This window comes from Rhinoderma darwinii, unplaced genomic scaffold (assembly GCF_050947455.1).
Source record: "Rhinoderma darwinii isolate aRhiDar2 unplaced genomic scaffold, aRhiDar2.hap1 Scaffold_742, whole genome shotgun sequence".
Lineage (NCBI taxonomy): Eukaryota > Metazoa > Chordata > Amphibia > Anura > Rhinodermatidae > Rhinoderma > Rhinoderma darwinii.
The window spans coordinates 74,038-86,061 of record NW_027464304.1 but is presented as its reverse complement, the minus strand read 5'-3'; the positions used below and the strand labels follow the sequence as shown (position 1 = coordinate 86,061).

Sequence of the window (12,024 nt, the reverse complement as noted above, 5' to 3'; positions counted from 1 at the left end):
CCTCCCTTTTAGGTAAGTTAAAGAGCTGCACCTGAGCCAGCCACTGATTGATTGATTGATTGATTGATTGATTGATTGATTGATTGATTGATTGATTGATTGATTGATTGATGCAGCACAACAGTCAAATAGTGGAGTGGAGTAGGGGAACAGCAAACAGCCAATAAAGCAGCCCGCCCGCTCGCCTGCCCGCCACAATGGACCTACCTGTGTACACTAGATGGATGTGATGGAATGTACTGTCGTCCCTACATTTCAAGAAGAAGTAAGAATTGCAGTTGCAACAAAGCCTTGCTTGCCTACAAAGAGAGCAGCAATTTGGATTTGTTACTATGTTACCTAGAAGAATAACAAACTGTGCAAGGATGGAGGTTGTAGGAGCAAGGAGAAGTTGTCGGTAAAGTTGGTGGATGCCTATTTTCCATTTTGCAGTCCCTTGTCTCCCTCTTGTGGCCTCCTGGAGGCAACTAGCTGTGCAAAAAAAAGACAGCCTGGCGGCCGGCTGTTGCAGTGTTGCCCTCTCAGGCAACACTGAGTGACTGACTGAGCCTCACCGTCTTATATAAAGTTCAGACGGAACTTTGCACGTGTCATAGTGGAGCCCTCAGGATTCCAGAGCCAGCTTTCTGACATCATAATGGGGCCTCAGAGATAAAAGCCTGGGCCCAGGCAGTGTTGGTCAGTGCTGCTCAGCAGGCAGCACTGGACTGGACTGGATTACAGCTGATACAAGGTGTGAAGGAACAAGGGGTGGCTGTGGGCATGCACTTGCTGCCGCTGCCAGTGTTTATCTGCATGGCAGCAGGGCATTTGGGCGTTGCCAGGAAGGCGTTTTTATGTAGATTCCTCCTCTTTCAGCACTGCATTGTGGTGCAAGCAAAAGAAGCAAATCCTGTCTGGCTTCCTCTCCGGCCTTTATTCACCTCCCGTGTAGCTGTGAGTGTGTGAGCCTGCAGGGCCCCATGGAATTGCCTAGAAGTAGGCTGAATCGCTGCAAGGGCTGAACAGCAGTATCGGGCAGGCTCGGGCAACGCGCGGCCCGTTCGGGTTATCGCTTCTCGGCCTTTTGGCTAAGATCAAGTGTAGTATCTGTTCTTATCAGTTTAATATCTGATACGTCCCCTATCTGGGGACCATATATTAAATGGATTTTTAGAACAGGGAGATGGAAATAGAGCTTGCTCTGTCCACTCCACGCATTGACCTGGTATTGCAGTATTTCCAGGACCGGTGCACCCTTTCCTTATGTGTTGACTAAAAGCAGATTCCAAAAGTGTTTTTTGTCTTTGCTATTGTTTCTGTCTTTCTGAAGGGATCTCCCCTTTTAATCCCATTATTTCAACACCTGTTGGACAATGCATGAGTGATAATGAGCTCATTGATTAAATGCAATTAATGAATAGATTGCCACCTCTTGTTGTGTGTCGTCTGTGTTTCTGTGTTTCCGGCATTTCACATTGGAACACCTCATTCACCTTCCTTGTCTTCTCTCCGCCCTCCCTTTTAGGTAAGTTAAAGAGCTGCACCTGAGCCAGCCACTGATTGATTGATTGATTGATTGATTGATTGATTGATTGATTGATTGATTGATTGATTGATTGATGCAGCACAACAGTCAAATAGTGGAGTGGAGTAGGGGAACAGCAAACAGCCAATAAAGCAGCCCGCCCGCTCGCCTGCCCGCCACAATGGACCTACCTGTGTACACTAGATGGATGTGATGGAATGTACTGTCGTCCCTACATTTCAAGAAGAAGTAAGAATTGCAGTTGCAACAAAGCCTTGCTTGCCTACAAAGAGAGCAGCAATTTGGATTTGTTACTATGTTACCTAGAAGAATAACAAACTGTGCAAGGATGGAGGTTGTAGGAGCAAGGAGAAGTTGTCTGTAAAGTTGGTGGATGCCTATTTTCCATTTTGCAGTCCCTTGTCTCCCTCTTGTGGCCTCCTGGAGGCAACTAGCTGTGCAAAAAAAAGACAGCCTGGCGGCCGGCTGTTGCAGTGTTGCCCTCTCAGGCAACACTGAGTGACTGACTGAGCCTCACCGTCTTATATAAAGTTCAGACGGAACTTTGCACGTGTCATAGTGGAGCCCTCAGGATTCCAGAGCCAGCTTTCTGACATCATAATGGGGCCTCAGAGATAAAAGCCTGGGCCCAGGCAGTGTTGGTCAGTGCTGCTCAGCAGGCAGCACTGGACTGGACTGGATTACAGCTGATACAAGGTGTGAAGGAACAAGGGGTGGCTGTGGGCATGCACTTGCTGCCGCTGCCAGTGTTTATCTGCATGGCAGCAGGGCATTTGGGCGTTGCCAGGAAGGCGTTTTTATGTAGATTCCTCCTCTTTCAGCACTGCATTGTGGTGCAAGCAAAAGAAGCAAATCCTGTCTGGCTTCCTCTCCGGCCTTTATTCACCTCCCGTGTAGCTGTGAGTGTGTGAGCCTGCAGGGCCCCATGGAATTGCCTAGAAGTAGGCTGAATCGCTGCAAGGGCTGAACAGCAGTATCGGGCAGGCTCGGGCAACGCGCGGCCCGTTCGGGTTATCGCTTCTCGGCCTTTTGGCTAAGATCAAGTGTAGTATCTGTTCTTATCAGTTTAATATCTGATACGTCCCCTATCTGGGGACCATATATTAAATGGATTTTTAGAACAGGGAGATGGAAATAGAGCTTGCTCTGTCCACTCCACGCATTGACCTGGTATTGCAGTATTTCCAGGACCGGTGCACCCTTTCCTTATGTGTTGACTAAAAGCAGATTCCAAAAGTGTTTTTTGTCTTTGCTATTGTTTCTGTCTTTCTGAAGGGATCTCCCCTTTTAATCCCATTATTTCAACACCTGTTGGACAATGCATGAGTGATAATGAGCTCATTGATTAAATGCAATTAATGAATAGATTGCCACCTCTTGTTGTGTGTCGTCTGTGTTTCTGTGTTTCCGGCATTTCACATTGGAACACCTCATTCACCTTCCTTGTCTTCTCTCCGCCCTCCCTTTTAGGTAAGTTAAAGAGCTGCACCTGAGCCAGCCACTGATTGATTGATTGATTGATTGATTGATTGATTGATTGATTGATTGATGCAGCACAACAGTCAAATAGTGGAGTGGAGTAGGGGAACAGCAAACAGCCAATAAAGCAGCCCGCCCGCTCGCCTGCCCGCCACAATGGACCTACCTGTGTACACTAGATGGATGTGATGGAATGTACTGTCGTCCCTACATTTCAAGAAGAAGTAAGAATTGCAGTTGCAACAAAGCCTTGCTTGCCTACAAAGAGAGCAGCAATTTGGATTTGTTACTATGTTACCTAGAAGAATAACAAACTGTGCAAGGATGGAGGTTGTAGGAGCAAGGAGAAGTTGTCTGTAAAGTTGGTGGATGCCTATTTTCCATTTTGCAGTCCCTTGTCTCCCTCTTGTGGCCTCCTGGAGGCAACTAGCTGTGCAAAAAAAAGACAGCCTGGCGGCCGGCTGTTGCAGTGTTGCCCTCTCAGGCAACACTGAGTGACTGACTGAGCCTCACCGTCTTATATAAAGTTCAGACGGAACTTTGCACGTGTCATAGTGGAGCCCTCAGGATTCCAGAGCCAGCTTTCTGACATCATAATGGGGCCTCAGAGATAAAAGCCTGGGCCCAGGCAGTGTTGGTCAGTGCTGCTCAGCAGGCAGCACTGGACTGGACTGGATTACAGCTGATACAAGGTGTGAAGGAACAAGGGGTGGCTGTGGGCATGCACTTGCTGCCGCTGCCAGTGTTTATCTGCATGGCAGCAGGGCATTTGGGCGTTGCCAGGAAGGCGTTTTTATGTAGATTCCTCCTCTTTCAGCACTGCATTGTGGTGCAAGCAAAAGAAGCAAATCCTGTCTGGCTTCCTCTCCGGCCTTTATTCACCTCCCGTGTAGCTGTGAGTGTGTGAGCCTGCAGGGCCCCATGGAATTGCCTAGAAGTAGGCTGAATCGCTGCAAGGGCTGAACAGCAGTATCGGGTAGGCTCGGGCAACGCGCGGCCCGTTCGGGTTATCGCTTCTCGGCCTTTTGGCTAAGATCAAGTGTAGTATCTGTTCTTATCAGTTTAATATCTGATACGTCCCCTATCTGGGGACCATATATTAAATGGATTTTTAGAACAGGGAGATGGAAATAGAGCTTGCTCTGTCCACTCCACGCATTGACCTGGTATTGCAGTATTTCCAGGACCGGTGCACCCTTTCCTTATGTGTTGACTAAAAGCAGATTCCAAAAGTGTTTTTTGTCTTTGCTATTGTTTCTGTCTTTCTGAAGGGATCTCCCCTTTTAATCCCATTATTTCAACACCTGTTGGACAATGCATGAGTGATAATGAGCTCATTGATTAAATGCAATTAATGAATAGATTGCCACCTCTTGTTGTGTGTCGTCTGTGTTTCTGTGTTTCCGGCATTTCACATTGGAACACCTCATTCACCTTCCTTGTCTTCTCTCCGCCCTCCCTTTTAGGTAAGTTAAAGAGCTGCACCTGAGCCAGCCACTGATTGATTGATTGATTGATTGATTGATTGATTGATTGATTGATTGATTGATGCAGCACAACAGTCAAATAGTGGAGTGGAGTAGGGGAACAGCAAACAGCCAATAAAGCAGCCCGCCCGCTCGCCTGCCCGCCACAATGGACCTACCTGTGTACACTAGATGGATGTGATGGAATGTACTGTCGTCCCTACATTTCAAGAAGAAGTAAGAATTGCAGTTGCAACAAAGCCTTGCTTGCCTACAAAGAGAGCAGCAATTTGGATTTGTTACTATGTTACCTAGAAGAATAACAAACTGTGCAAGGATGGAGGTTGTAGGAGCAAGGAGAAGTTGTCTGTAAAGTTGGTGGATGCCTATTTTCCATTTTGCAGTCCCTTGTCTCCCTCTTGTGGCCTCCTGGAGGCAACTAGCTGTGCAAAAAAAAGACAGCCTGGCGGCCGGCTGTTGCAGTGTTGCCCTCTCAGGCAACACTGAGTGACTGACTGAGCCTCACCGTCTTATATAAAGTTCAGACGGAACTTTGCACGTGTCATAGTGGAGCCCTCAGGATTCCAGAGCCAGCTTTCTGACATCATAATGGGGCCTCAGAGATAAAAGCCTGGGCCCAGGCAGTGTTGGTCAGTGCTGCTCAGCAGGCAGCACTGGACTGGACTGGATTACAGCTGATACAAGGTGTGAAGGAACAAGGGGTGGCTGTGGGCATGCACTTGCTGCCGCTGCCAGTGTTTATCTGCATGGCAGCAGGGCATTTGGGCGTTGCCAGGAAGGCGTTTTTATGTAGATTCCTCCTCTTTCAGCACTGCATTGTGGTGCAAGCAAAAGAAGCAAATCCTGTCTGGCTTCCTCTCCGGCCTTTATTCACCTCCCGTGTAGCTGTGAGTGTGTGAGCCTGCAGGGCCCCATGGAATTGCCTAGAAGTAGGCTGAATCGCTGCAAGGGCTGAACAGCAGTATCGGGCAGGCTCGGGCAACGCGCGGCCCGTTCGGGTTATCGCTTCTCGGCCTTTTGGCTAAGATCAAGTGTAGTATCTGTTCTTATCAGTTTAATATCTGATACGTCCCCTATCTGGGGACCATATATTAAATGGATTTTTAGAACAGGGAGATGGAAATAGAGCTTGCTCTGTCCACTCCACGCATTGACCTGGTATTGCAGTATTTCCAGGACCGGTGCACCCTTTCCTTATGTGTTGACTAAAAGCAGATTCCAAAAGTGTTTTTTGTCTTTGCTATTGTTTCTGTCTTTCTGAAGGGATCTCCCCTTTTAATCCCATTATTTCAACACCTGTTGGACAATGCATGAGTGATAATGAGCTCATTGATTAAATGCAATTAATGAATAGATTGCCACCTCTTGTTGTGTGTCGTCTGTGTTTCTGTGTTTCCGGCATTTCACATTGGAACACCTCATTCACCTTCCTTGTCTTCTCTCCGCCCTCCCTTTTAGGTAAGTTAAAGAGCTGCACCTGAGCCAGCCACTGATTGATTGATTGATTGATTGATTGATTGATTGATTGATTGATTGATTGATGCAGCACAACAGTCAAATAGTGGAGTGGAGTAGGGGAACAGCAAACAGCCAATAAAGCAGCCCGCCCGCTCGCCTGCCCGCCACAATGGACCTACCTGTGTACACTAGATGGATGTGATGGAATGTACTGTCGTCCCTACATTTCAAGAAGAAGTAAGAATTGCAGTTGCAACAAAGCCTTGCTTGCCTACAAAGAGAGCAGCAATTTGGATTTGTTACTATGTTACCTAGAAGAATAACAAACTGTGCAAGGATGGAGGTTGTAGGAGCAAGGAGAAGTTGTCTGTAAAGTTGGTGGATGCCTATTTTCCATTTTGCAGTCCCTTGTCTCCCTCTTGTGGCCTCCTGGAGGCAACTAGCTGTGCAAAAAAAAGACAGCCTGGCGGCCGGCTGTTGCAGTGTTGCCCTCTCAGGCAACACTGAGTGACTGACTGAGCCTCACCGTCTTATATAAAGTTCAGACGGAACTTTGCACGTGTCATAGTGGAGCCCTCAGGATTCCAGAGCCAGCTTTCTGACATCATAATGGGGCCTCAGAGATAAAAGCCTGGGCCCAGGCAGTGTTGGTCAGTGCTGCTCAGCAGGCAGCACTGGACTGGACTGGATTACAGCTGATACAAGGTGTGAAGGAACAAGGGGTGGCTGTGGGCATGCACTTGCTGCCGCTGCCAGTGTTTATCTGCATGGCAGCAGGGCATTTGGGCGTTGCCAGGAAGGCGTTTTTATGTAGATTCCTCCTCTTTCAGCACTGCATTGTGGTGCAAGCAAAAGAAGCAAATCCTGTCTGGCTTCCTCTCCGGCCTTTATTCACCTCCCGTGTAGCTGTGAGTGTGTGAGCCTGCAGGGCCCCATGGAATTGCCTAGAAGTAGGCTGAATCGCTGCAAGGGCTGAACAGCAGTATCGGGCAGGCTCGGGCAACGCGCGGCCCGTTCGGGTTATCGCTTCTCGGCCTTTTGGCTAAGATCAAGTGTAGTATCTGTTCTTATCAGTTTAATATCTGATACGTCCCCTATCTGGGGACCATATATTAAATGGATTTTTAGAACAGGGAGATGGAAATAGAGCTTGCTCTGTCCACTCCACGCATTGACCTGGTATTGCAGTATTTCCAGGACCGGTGCACCCTTTCCTTATGTGTTGACTAAAAGCAGATTCCAAAAGTGTTTTTTGTCTTTGCTATTGTTTCTGTCTTTCTGAAGGGATCTCCCCTTTTAATCCCATTATTTCAACACCTGTTGGACAATGCATGAGTGATAATGAGCTCATTGATTAAATGCAATTAATGAATAGATTGCCATCTCTTGTTGTGTGTCGTCTGTGTTTCTGTGTTTCCGGCATTTCACATTGGAACACCTCATTCACCTTCCTTGTCTTCTCTCCGCCCTCCCTTTTAGGTAAGTTAAAGAGCTGCACCTGAGCCAGCCACTGATTGATTGATTGATTGATTGATTGATTGATTGATTGATTGATTGATTGATGCAGCACAACAGTCAAATAGTGGAGTGGAGTAGGGGAACAGCAAACAGCCAATAAAGCAGCCCGCCCGCTCGCCTGCCCGCCACAATGGACCTACCTGTGTACACTAGATGGATGTGATGGAATGTACTGTCGTCCCTACATTTCAAGAAGAAGTAAGAATTGCAGTTGCAACAAAGCCTTGCTTGCCTACAAAGAGAGCAGCAATTTGGATTTGTTACTATGTTACCTAGAAGAATAACAAACTGTGCAAGGATGGAGGTTGTAGGAGCAAGGAGAAGTTGTCTGTAAAGTTGGTGGATGCCTATTTTCCATTTTGCAGTCCCTTGTCTCCCTCTTGTGGCCTCCTGGAGGCAACTAGCTGTGCAAAAAAAAGACAGCCTGGCGGCCGGCTGTTGCAGTGTTGCCCTCTCAGGCAACACTGAGTGACTGACTGAGCCTCACCGTCTTATATAAAGTTCAGACGGAACTTTGCACGTGTCATAGTGGAGCCCTCAGGATTCCAGAGCCAGCTTTCTGACATCATAATGGGGCCTCAGAGATAAAAGCCTGGGCCCAGGCAGTGTTGGTCAGTGCTGCTCAGCAGGCAGCACTGGACTGGACTGGATTACAGCTGATACAAGGTGTGAAGGAACAAGGGGTGGCTGTGGGCATGCACTTGCTGCCGCTGCCAGTGTTTATCTGCATGGCAGCAGGGCATTTGGGCGTTGCCAGGAAGGCGTTTTTATGTAGATTCCTCCTCTTTCAGCACTGCATTGTGGTGCAAGCAAAAGAAGCAAATCCTGTCTGGCTTCCTCTCCGGCCTTTATTCACCTCCCGTGTAGCTGTGAGTGTGTGAGCCTGCAGGGCCCCATGGAATTGCCTAGAAGTAGGCTGAATCGCTGCAAGGGCTGAACAGCAGTATCGGGCAGGCTCGGGCAACGCGCGGCCCGTTCGGGTTATCGCTTCTCGGCCTTTTGGCTAAGATCAAGTGTAGTATCTGTTCTTATCAGTTTAATATCTGATACGTCCCCTATCTGGGGACCATATATTAAATGGATTTTTAGAACAGGGAGATGGAAATAGAGCTTGCTCTGTCCACTCCACGCATTGACCTGGTATTGCAGTATTTCCAGGACCGGTGCACCCTTTCCTTATGTGTTGACTAAAAGCAGATTCCAAAAGTGTTTTTTGTCTTTGCTATTGTTTCTGTCTTTCTGAAGGGATCTCCCCTTTTAATCCCATTATTTCAACACCTGTTGGACAATGCATGAGTGATAATGAGCTCATTGATTAAATGCAATTAATGAATAGATTGCCACCTCTTGTTGTGTGTCGTCTGTGTTTCTGTGTTTCCGGCATTTTACATTGGAACACCTCATTCACCTTCCTTGTCTTCTCTCCGCCCTCCCTTTTAGGTAAGTTAAAGAGCTGCACCTGAGCCAGCCACTGATTGATTGATTGATTGATTGATTGATTGATTGATTGATTGATTGATTGATGCAGCACAACAGTCAAATAGTGGAGTGGAGTAGGGGAACAGCAAACAGCCAATAAAGCAGCCCGCCCGCTCGCCTGCCCGCCACAATGGACCTACCTGTGTACACTAGATGGATGTGATGGAATGTACTGTCGTCCCTACATTTCAAGAAGAAGTAAGAATTGCAGTTGCAACAAAGCCTTGCTTGCCTACAAAGAGAGCAGCAATTTGGATTTGTTACTATGTTACCTAGAAGAATAACAAACTGTGCAAGGATGGAGGTTGTAGGAGCAAGGAGAAGTTGTCTGTAAAGTTGGTGGATGCCTATTTTCCATTTTGCAGTCCCTTGTCTCCCTCTTGTGGCCTCCTGGAGGCAACTAGCTGTGCACAAAAAAGACAGCCTGGCGGCCGGCTGTTGCAGTGTTGCCCTCTCAGGCAACACTGAGTGACTGACTGAGCCTCACCGTCTTATATAAAGTTCAGACGGAACTTTGCACGTGTCATAGTGGAGCCCTCAGGATTCCAGAGCCAGCTTTCTGACATCATAATGGGGCCTCAGAGATAAAAGCCTGGGCCCAGGCAGTGTTGGTCAGTGCTGCTCAGCAGGCAGCACTGGACTGGACTGGATTACAGCTGATACAAGGTGTGAAGGAACAAGGGGTGGCTGTGGGCATGCACTTGCTGCCGCTGCCAGTGTTTATCTGCATGGCAGCAGGGCATTTGGGCGTTGCCAGGAAGGCGTTTTTATGTAGATTCCTCCTCTTTCAGCACTGCATTGTGGTGCAAGCAAAAGAAGCAAATCCTGTCTGGCTTCCTCTCCGGCCTTTATTCACCTCCCGTGTAGCTGTGAGTGTGTGAGCCTGCAGGGCCCCATGGAATTGCCTAGAAGTAGGCTGAATCGCTGCAAGGGCTGAACAGCAGTATCGGGCAGGCTCGGGCAACGCGCGGCCCGTTCGGGTTATCGCTTCTCGGCCTTTTGGCTAAGATCAAGTGTAGTATCTGTTCTTATCAGTTTAATATCTGATACGTCCCCTATCTGGGGACCATATATTAAATGGATTTTTAGAACAGGGAGATGGAAATAGAGCTTGCTCTGTCCACTCCACGCATTGACCTGGTATTGCAGTATTTCCAGGACCGGTGCACCCTTTCCTTATGTGTTGACTAAAAGCAGATTCCAAAAGTGTTTTTTGTCTTTGCTATTGTTTCTGTCTTTCTGAAGGGATGGATCTCCCCTTTTAATCCCATTATTTCAACACCTGTTGGACAATGCATGAGTGATAATGAGCTCATTGATTAAATGCAATTAATGAATAGATTGCCACCTCTTGTTGTGTGTCGTCTGTGTTTCTGTGTTTCCGGCATTTCACATTGGAACACCTCATTCACCTTCCTTGTCTTCTCTCCGCCCTCCCTTTTAGGTAAGTTAAAGAGCTGCACCTGAGCCAGCCACTGATTGATTGATTGATTGATTGATTGATTGATTGATTGATTGATTGATTGATGCAGCACAACAGTCAAATAGTGGAGTGGAGTAGGGGAACAGCAAACAGCCAATAAAGCAGCCCGCCCGCTTGCCTGCCCGCCACAATGGACCTACCTGTGTACACTAGATGGATGTGATGGAATGTACTGTCGTCCCTACATTTCAAGAAGAAGTAAGAATTGCAGTTGCAACAAAGCCTTGCTTGCCTACAAAGAGAGCAGCAATTTGGATTTGTTACTATGTTACCTAGAAGAATAACAAACTGTGCAAGGATGGAGGTTGTAGGAGCAAGGAGAAGTTGTCTGTAAAGTTGGTGGATGCCTATTTTCCATTTTGCAGTCCCTTGTCTCCCTCTTGTGGCCTCCTGGAGGCAACTAGCTGTGCAAAAAAAAGACAGCCTGGCGGCCGGCTGTTGCAGTGTTGCCCTCTCAGGCAACACTGAGTGACTGACTGAGCCTCACCGTCTTATATAAAGTTCAGACGGAACTTTGCACGTGTCATAGTGGAGCCCTCAGGATTCCAGAGCCAGCTTTCTGACATCATAATGGGGCCTCAGAGATAAAAGCCTGGGCCCAGGCAGTGTTGGTCAGTGCTGCTCAGCAGGCAGCACTGGACTGGACTGGATTACAGCTGATACAAGGTGTGAAGGAACAAGGGGTGGCTGTGGGCATGCACTTGCTGCCGCTGCCAGTGTTTATCTGCATGGCAGCAGGGCATTTGGGCGTTGCCAGGAAGGCGTTTTTATGTAGATTCCTCCTCTTTCAGCACTGCATTGTGGTGCAAGCAAAAGAAGCAAATCCTGTCTGGCTTCCTCTCCGGCCTTTATTCACCTCCCGTGTAGCTGTGAGTGTGTGAGCCTGCAGGGCCCCATGGAATTGCCTAGAAGTAGGCTGAATCGCTGCAAGGGCTGAACAGCAGTATCGGGCAGGCTCGGGCAACGCGCGGCCCGTTCGGGTTATCGCTTCTCGGCCTTTTGGCTAAGATCAAGTGTAGTATCTGTTCTTATCAGTTTAATATCTGATACGTCCCCTATCTGGGGACCATATATTAAATGGATTTTTAGAACAGGGAGATGGAAATAGAGCTTGCTCTGTCCACTCCACGCATTGACCTGGTATTGCAGTATTTCCAGGACCGGTGCACCCTTTCCTTATGTGTTGACTAAAAGCAGATTCCAAAAGTGTTTTTTGTCTTTGCTATTGTTTCTGTCTTTCTGAAGGGATCTCCCCTTTTAATCCCATTATTTCAACACCTGTTGGACAATGCATGAGTGATAATGAGCTCATTGATTAAATGCAATTAATGAATAGATTGCCATCTCTTGTTGTGTGTCGTCTGTGTTTCTGTGTTTCCGGCATTTCACATTGGAACACCTCATTCACCTTCCTTGTCTTCTCTCCGCCCTCCCTTTTAGGTAAGTTAAAGAGCTGCACCTGAGCCAGCCACTGATTGATTGATTGATTGATTGATTGATTGATTGATTGATTGATTGATTGATTGATTGATTGATGCAGCACAACAGTCAAATAGTGGAGTGGAGTAGGGGAACAGCAAACAGCCAATAAA

The 12,024-nt window shown here is 47.6% G+C and overlaps 8 non-coding genes across 8 annotated transcripts; all 8 read left to right on the top strand.

Moving 5' to 3' along the window:
- The first annotated feature begins 1,050 nt into the window (after positions 1-1,050).
- On the top strand, positions 1,051-1,241 carry LOC142730032 (U2 spliceosomal RNA). The gene has a single exon (XR_012878699.1). It is a non-coding gene; the product is annotated as a U2 spliceosomal RNA (small nuclear RNA).
- Positions 1,242-2,541: 1,300 nt separating this feature from the next.
- Positions 2,542-2,732, top strand: LOC142730278 (U2 spliceosomal RNA). The gene has a single exon (XR_012878919.1). It is a non-coding gene; the product is annotated as a U2 spliceosomal RNA (small nuclear RNA).
- Positions 2,733-4,016: 1,284 nt separating this feature from the next.
- Positions 4,017-4,207, top strand: LOC142730277 (U2 spliceosomal RNA). Its single transcript, XR_012878918.1, has one exon. It is a non-coding gene; the product is annotated as a U2 spliceosomal RNA (small nuclear RNA).
- Positions 4,208-5,495: 1,288 nt separating this feature from the next.
- On the top strand, positions 5,496-5,686 carry LOC142730276 (U2 spliceosomal RNA). The gene has a single exon (XR_012878917.1). It is a non-coding gene; the product is annotated as a U2 spliceosomal RNA (small nuclear RNA).
- Positions 5,687-6,974: 1,288 nt separating this feature from the next.
- Positions 6,975-7,165, top strand: LOC142730275 (U2 spliceosomal RNA). The gene has a single exon (XR_012878916.1). It is a non-coding gene; the product is annotated as a U2 spliceosomal RNA (small nuclear RNA).
- A 1,288-nt stretch (positions 7,166-8,453) lies between these two features.
- Positions 8,454-8,644, top strand: LOC142730273 (U2 spliceosomal RNA). The gene has a single exon (XR_012878914.1). It is a non-coding gene; the product is annotated as a U2 spliceosomal RNA (small nuclear RNA).
- A 1,288-nt stretch (positions 8,645-9,932) lies between these two features.
- On the top strand, positions 9,933-10,123 carry LOC142730271 (U2 spliceosomal RNA). Its single transcript, XR_012878912.1, has one exon. It is a non-coding gene; the product is annotated as a U2 spliceosomal RNA (small nuclear RNA).
- A 1,292-nt stretch (positions 10,124-11,415) lies between these two features.
- LOC142730270 (U2 spliceosomal RNA) lies at positions 11,416-11,606 on the top strand. The gene has a single exon (XR_012878911.1). It is a non-coding gene; the product is annotated as a U2 spliceosomal RNA (small nuclear RNA).
- Positions 11,607-12,024: the final 418 nt, after the last annotated feature.